The sequence below is a fragment of the Pinus tabuliformis genome, chromosome Q (genome assembly GCF_031772625.1).
Source record: "Pinus tabuliformis cultivar Carrire ecotype Pingquan chromosome Q, CPIR1, whole genome shotgun sequence".
In the NCBI taxonomy this organism is placed as follows: domain Eukaryota; kingdom Viridiplantae; phylum Streptophyta; class Pinopsida; order Pinales; family Pinaceae; genus Pinus; species Pinus tabuliformis.
The window spans coordinates 837,483,525-837,489,702 of record NC_142296.1 but is presented as its reverse complement, the minus strand read 5'-3'; positions in this window follow the sequence as shown (position 1 = coordinate 837,489,702).

Genomic DNA, 6,178 nt, shown 5'->3' with positions numbered 1-6,178 from the left:
TGCAACTTTGATCTGAGAAAAGTCATTTATTTTCTGGTTTTTGGCTCTGTGACTTTGTATTTGGGTGGGTTAGATTAGGGTTAGATTGAATTTAGTTTTTCTTGGTTTTTTCAGTAGTACGCACCCTCTGAGTATTTCACAGTGCGTACCCGTACGCACTGTTGCTGTGTGCACAGAGAGGGCCCACACCTGTCTTAACAGGTTGCCTGCGTACCCTGCTAAAAATTAAGAAATTTCCATTTTTTACGTTTTTCCTCTTAGATTTTGCTTTTTCTTAGTTTCTACTGCCCAGATCCATTAGTCTCTTGTCAAAGATCTTCACCTGAACTTGTTTCGATAGCATTGAGTGTTTTAGTGGATTTCATAGAAGTTTAAGCCCTAGGGTTTGATTTTTGAGTAGGTCCTGTAGTGACTTTGGCGGTAGAAGTTGTTAAGCCTTAGATCTCTCTGGTTTTGTCAGCCTTCTTAAGAGTCGGACCTGTCATAAAGTCTACCTGTGAGAGCAACTTACCTTTGAGTTGTCTCTTTGGCGAATTTCGAAGTGCTTGTTGATTGAGTATTGAATTCCATTTTACAAAAAGAACAAAAAGATTTGAGTTTTGTTTTGACTGGTCTTTTGATTCTGCATTAGCTGGTCCTTGGCTTGATTGTGGTCAAGTAAAACAACCTAGAATCATCCTTGTAGGATTTTGCCTCGTTAGGTTTGCTTTAGAGTAAATTTCTTTTTGATTTGCTTGTGAGTCAATTTTTCATAGCTTTTATAGATTTGAGATTGATTTTCGTTAAAATAGATTTTTATGCTTTATTAAATAAGAAAAATACAAAAACATCTCCTTTGAAAAGTTTTGTTTCAAGTAGCTTTGGGGTATTTTGAAAGAAAAATAATTTTTTGTGCACGTAAGGAGTGGTCATGTTTGTATGCTTGGAAAGATAAAGAGAATTGTTTCTTTGATTGTCTTTACTAAGAAAGTTGTTTTCTATAAAATTTGCATTTTCCAACTCTCTTAGTTAGGAGTTTCATTGAAAGAGAAAAGTACCGTAAATCATCTTAGGTGCATCTTTATAGTGGTTTGAGTCGAGTCTACACACCATTGGTTTCATTTCCGCTACCTTTTGTCTTTAAGAAAAACCATAAAATTAACGCTTAAAGTAAAATCAACGTAGTAACTTTTATTTACTAGGGCTCTAAAACACCAATTTAGATCAGGCTAGTGTCTTGGAGTAGGAAAGTATTTAACTCTCCAAGACAACAAAACCAAACAAGTAGCTTATCTTGTGATAGAATAAATCCAATTGTCTCATTTGTACTCTGGGAAAGCTCCTCTTAAAGGAGAAGCACGATCTCGTGTCCGAACCAGTGAGGGGATCAATCCTCCCTCGTTGGGAACGACGCCAGACACGCACGTATTACAAACGGTAAATCTCGGATTAACCATTGTCGAGGAGCCAGGGGTCACTTGTCGGTAAACCTTGGATTATTTTGAAGGAACCGGCAAGGGGATTGAGCTTGATACTCTGCCCTTGCGTGCTGTCGGAGTGTAGACTGTTCCCCCAGATGCATTTGTTGCGGTTGGTAACCTTAGTGACCAGTATCTTTAGGATTCTACCGAGGTGACGGTGGAGGGAAGATCCCACTGTACCTGGAGCAGACGTCGGCTAGACTCACTTGGATTTTCCGGGGGGTTCACTTCACTCGAGACGGTTAAAGTGGAGGAACTTGTGCCGGTCTATTCATTAAGCAGGTTGCTGGGGTAACTGTTCCACCCGCCACTTCTGTACTGAATCCGTCGATGTTGGGTTTCATCTCCAACTAGCGTTTTCGGTCTGGAAGGCTACTGTTTGTGCTTGGTTTGACGCCCTAGATTCTTTAGGCGTGTGATTCAAATTTGTTTGGTTCTTTAGCGACTTTAGGTGGTTTGATTTGAGATTTTACTTTGTTTTCATGTGTAGTAGTCAAAAGTTTTTAGCTGTGGCGGAATTACCGAGACAGTCCTGTAGACTTCGGGGCAAGTCACCTGAGATTGTTACCGGAACAGATTTGTTGAGGAAACTTCGTAGATCGCGGGGTGGATCTCCTGAAGACGTCCCGGGTCAGTACGAAGGATTGAAGGTCCTTGTAACTCCTCCTAGTGGTAGTAGAGTAGGTTCACCTGAAGAAGGAGAATCTTCCTTGGTAGTCCATCCAGATTACCAAAGTCTAGAGACAGGTTATAATCCTGAAGCTGTTACAGTTTCTGAGCTTGCTGGTAGTTTTTCATCTACTAGTGATATAGGCGAAGAACCTGAAATATCTGAACCTGTTACTCCAACTTCTAGTGTTCCAGATTCACCAAGAGTAGAATGAGTTATCACCGAAAATCTTCCTACTAGTTTGATTGCTATTGAAGAACTTGCTCCAGAGGAAGAAATAGGCATCTCTAACCTTGAAGATCAACTTACTATTGAGCTCAGGGAGTGTGAATCTATCTTTTACAGTCCTCCTAGAAGCACTACTTGGTACCTTTCGTTAACCAATTATTTAGACAACTCAGGGATAGGTTTTTCTACACCTCGTACTCCTTTTCCACCTGGAGGTATTTATACTCCTGTAAATATGTCTGGTCAGTCGTCCGTGTTCACTCAATCTTCTCAATCTCTCTTACACGGCGGTCCTTCTATTCCCACCGGGTATCAGTCACTTTCTAGTATCTTTGCGGGGGCATCTCCTCAACCCGTCGATCATGGGTTATTAGCTGGAAACAATGGTAATAAACCGTTGGGTGTAGGGGACATTTACATGATGTCAGGTTCAGTTCCCATTTCTCAACCTCAAGGTGGTCAATTACCGCCTGGGGGGCAGCCTCAGTTAACGCCTGGGGGGCAACCTCAAGGTACACAAATTGTGTCGGGGGGGCAGCCTCAAAGTCAGTATGTACCTATGGTGCAATACATGCCTCAAGGTCAACCCCAGCCTCAATATGTACCCCAGGGTCAACCTCAGTATCAATATTTACCTCAAGGATATCAACCCCAAGGGTATCAACCTCAAGGGTATCAACCCCAAGGTCAAGGTCAACCCCAATATCCGTATTTACCCCAAGGTTATCAACCTCAAGGTCAATACTCGAGTCAAGGTTATCAACCACCTCAAGGTCAGTCATATGTTCAAGGTATGGGAACTGTGCCTTTCAGTTATCAATCCTATCCTCAATCCGGTTATGGATCCCAGTATCCTCAACCTGTTACGGGTCAATACCCTGGAATGATAGTGTGGGATCCGTCACAGGGTCAACAGGTGTTGCAACCAAGTATACAGTTGGTACCTCAAACTGGACAACCCGTAGTTTCTGGTCCACCCCAGCAACTGCAACCTGTCCAGTCAAATCTTCAAACTTCTGTAACTTCGGTAGTTACTCAGCCGCCAATTGCTCCTAGTACTCCATCTCAAACGGCTGCTGCAACTACCGCAACATCTGCCTTCTACTTCTGGAGTATCGACAGCTCCAGTTTCTACTGTCTCTGCAACCACTCCTCAGACATCTTTACCGTTGTCTGGATCCACGATTCACACCACGGTCCAGATGCCTATAGGTCAGCCTGGTATAAGTACGGTTGTCACTACTCAACCTCAATTTGTTCATCAACCGTACCAGGGACAGTACCAATATGGGCAAGCTGTCCAGCAGCCGGTTTACCAGTATCAACCGTATCCTGGGTACACTTATCAACAACATCAACAACCCCAGTACGGTCTGGTTAATCCTGGTTTTCCAGGAGGATATAATATCCCTAATGCGATTCCTGTTCCTAGTTATCCTGGATATCCTCCTCCTGGGACTGGTCTTGTGACCCAGATTTTTAGAGATACTAACCGGCAATTACCGTTTATCGCAGCTTTGGATTTACTAGACTTGACACGCCTAACGAATGATCCAATTTAATATCTTCCATTCTGGCCGCCAATGCCAAATAAGTTTCCCAGTGATATACCCAAGTTCGAAGGTAAGTCTGGAGAGGATCCGTCCAATCATGTGATGACTTACCACCTCTGGTGTGCTTCAAATTCTATCTCGGATGATTCGATCCGCTTACGTCTTTTCCAGCGTACACTCATTGGTCTCGCGGCCAAGTGGTACATTGAGTTACCACAGACCTCTTTTTACAATTTTAGCCAGTTAGCTACCTCATTCTTAACTCACTTTCAGTTGCCGGTCAGATACGATAACGGCACAGAGTTATTAACTTCACTAAAACAATAGACGTCCACGTATATTTCTGATCACATTCATGAGTGGAGACGTCGAAGAAGGTTAGTGAAAGTTTTTATTCCGGACCAAATCTTAGCTGAATGGTTTGTTAAATCATTATTACCGAAGATTACTGAAGATGTAGCTAAGGCCGGAGTAGTTACTGAGGAGCAAGTCATTGCTCAGGCACAGTACCTTGACTTAGTTTATACTCAGTCAGGTACGTTACACGAGAAGATCCCAGATCTTCCAAAATCGAATCAAATCGCTGCTGCTCCTTCGGGATCTCATGCCGCTGATGGTATGATTGGTACGGTGAACACAAAGAGCAAGAAGAAGTCTTCCAAGAATTCTACTACTCCTATAATCACCTTGCCTGATTCCCCGACAGGAGAGTCTTCTCCTGAACTTTCCGCCGATATTCACGCTGTAGAGTCATCTACGGCCAAATCAAAAAACGGTGGAAAGAAGAAAGGAAAGAAGAAGGCTAAAGCAGACAAGGCTCCGAAGGAGAAAACAGAAAAGTCAGAAACCAATGACGAAAAGCGCAAACCTCGATATCCTTGTCTTATTTGTGAAGAGGATCATTTTACGAGAGATTGCCCTCATCGGGCCGAGGTTGTGAAAATCTTCAAAGGTTCTCCCACTCCTGTTGTGTTGAAAGATCCATTCCCAAAGCAGGAGAGTAAGATGATAGGTTCTTCCTCGACTGCCAGTGAAGAACCCATTTTGATGATGTCTCATGTGAGGATTGCGACTCGATCGCAAGATTATGGTAGTAAGAATCCTGTTGATGGTAAGGAAGCAAAATATTCTCATTCTAATCCATCAACCTCAGCTCCTGGTTCCGATCCACTACAGATCGAAAAATCTAACCCGGACTTAGTAATCAAACCGCCCGCTAAGGGTGTACTTCGAAGGTCTGCTTTTAATCCACATGCGAGAGCGGCCCAGAATTACAACATTGTTGAGGACTTAGCTGTTTCACCCTCAGCAATGTCGGCTTTAGAAGTGCTGCAATCATGCCCAGCACAACGAAAATTACTTTTGTCGGCTATCGGAGCTGTTGATGTTGAGGACCCGAATCTGATAATCTTCGATCTAGAAAATAGTACACTGCGCCTTCCCCATCAAATGGCTTTCCGGATTCCAGTGATAGTCAAAAACAGGCCTATTCATCGGATTGTAATTGATGAGGGAGCTTCCACGTGTATTATGTCGATTCAGTGTTGGAGATAGCTTGGTTCTCCTGCGCTGAACCAATCCTCGACCATCCTTAAGGCCTTTGATGGCCGTGGGTTCCGTCCGTTTGGTATTCTACAGGAATTGCCTATAGGGGTAGAAGGGAAAACCGTTAGTCTGGATGTGGAGGTGGTTGATGCCCCTCTAGACTACAACCTTCTTTTGGGTCGAAGTTGGTCATATGCTATGACAGCGGTCGTTTCATCGGTCTTCAGAGTAATAAAGTTTCCACATAACGACAAGATCGTGACAATTGATCAGCTGACATACTTTTCATCCGACCCAGCCTCTTCAGAGAGTATCCAGCATGTCGGTAAGACGACAATCCCTTACAGGGACGTTGGCGTAGGTTTAGTTAAAGATTCCGGTTTACTGGGAACTTTTCCTTTCCCTCCAATCAACGCAGACCCTTCATTTGCGTCAATTCATATGATTACATCAGACACCATTATTTATGACGATCCTTGGATTGTCCCATCTGAGTCCGAGGTAGACTCATTCAGTGATGCTATGCCTTTGAGTCCATATGAAATTGCTTATGAAGCCGTCATGTCTTTTACCGACTCGCGTTCAACCCAAATCGACCAAATGAATGTGGTCAGTGAGGAATCACTTTTCACATCAACCTCAGAACGGATGGCGTTTCCCGAAGTCGTGTCATCTGACGAACAACTTCGCGAAATCCTAAGTGTAGACGATCTACCATGGGA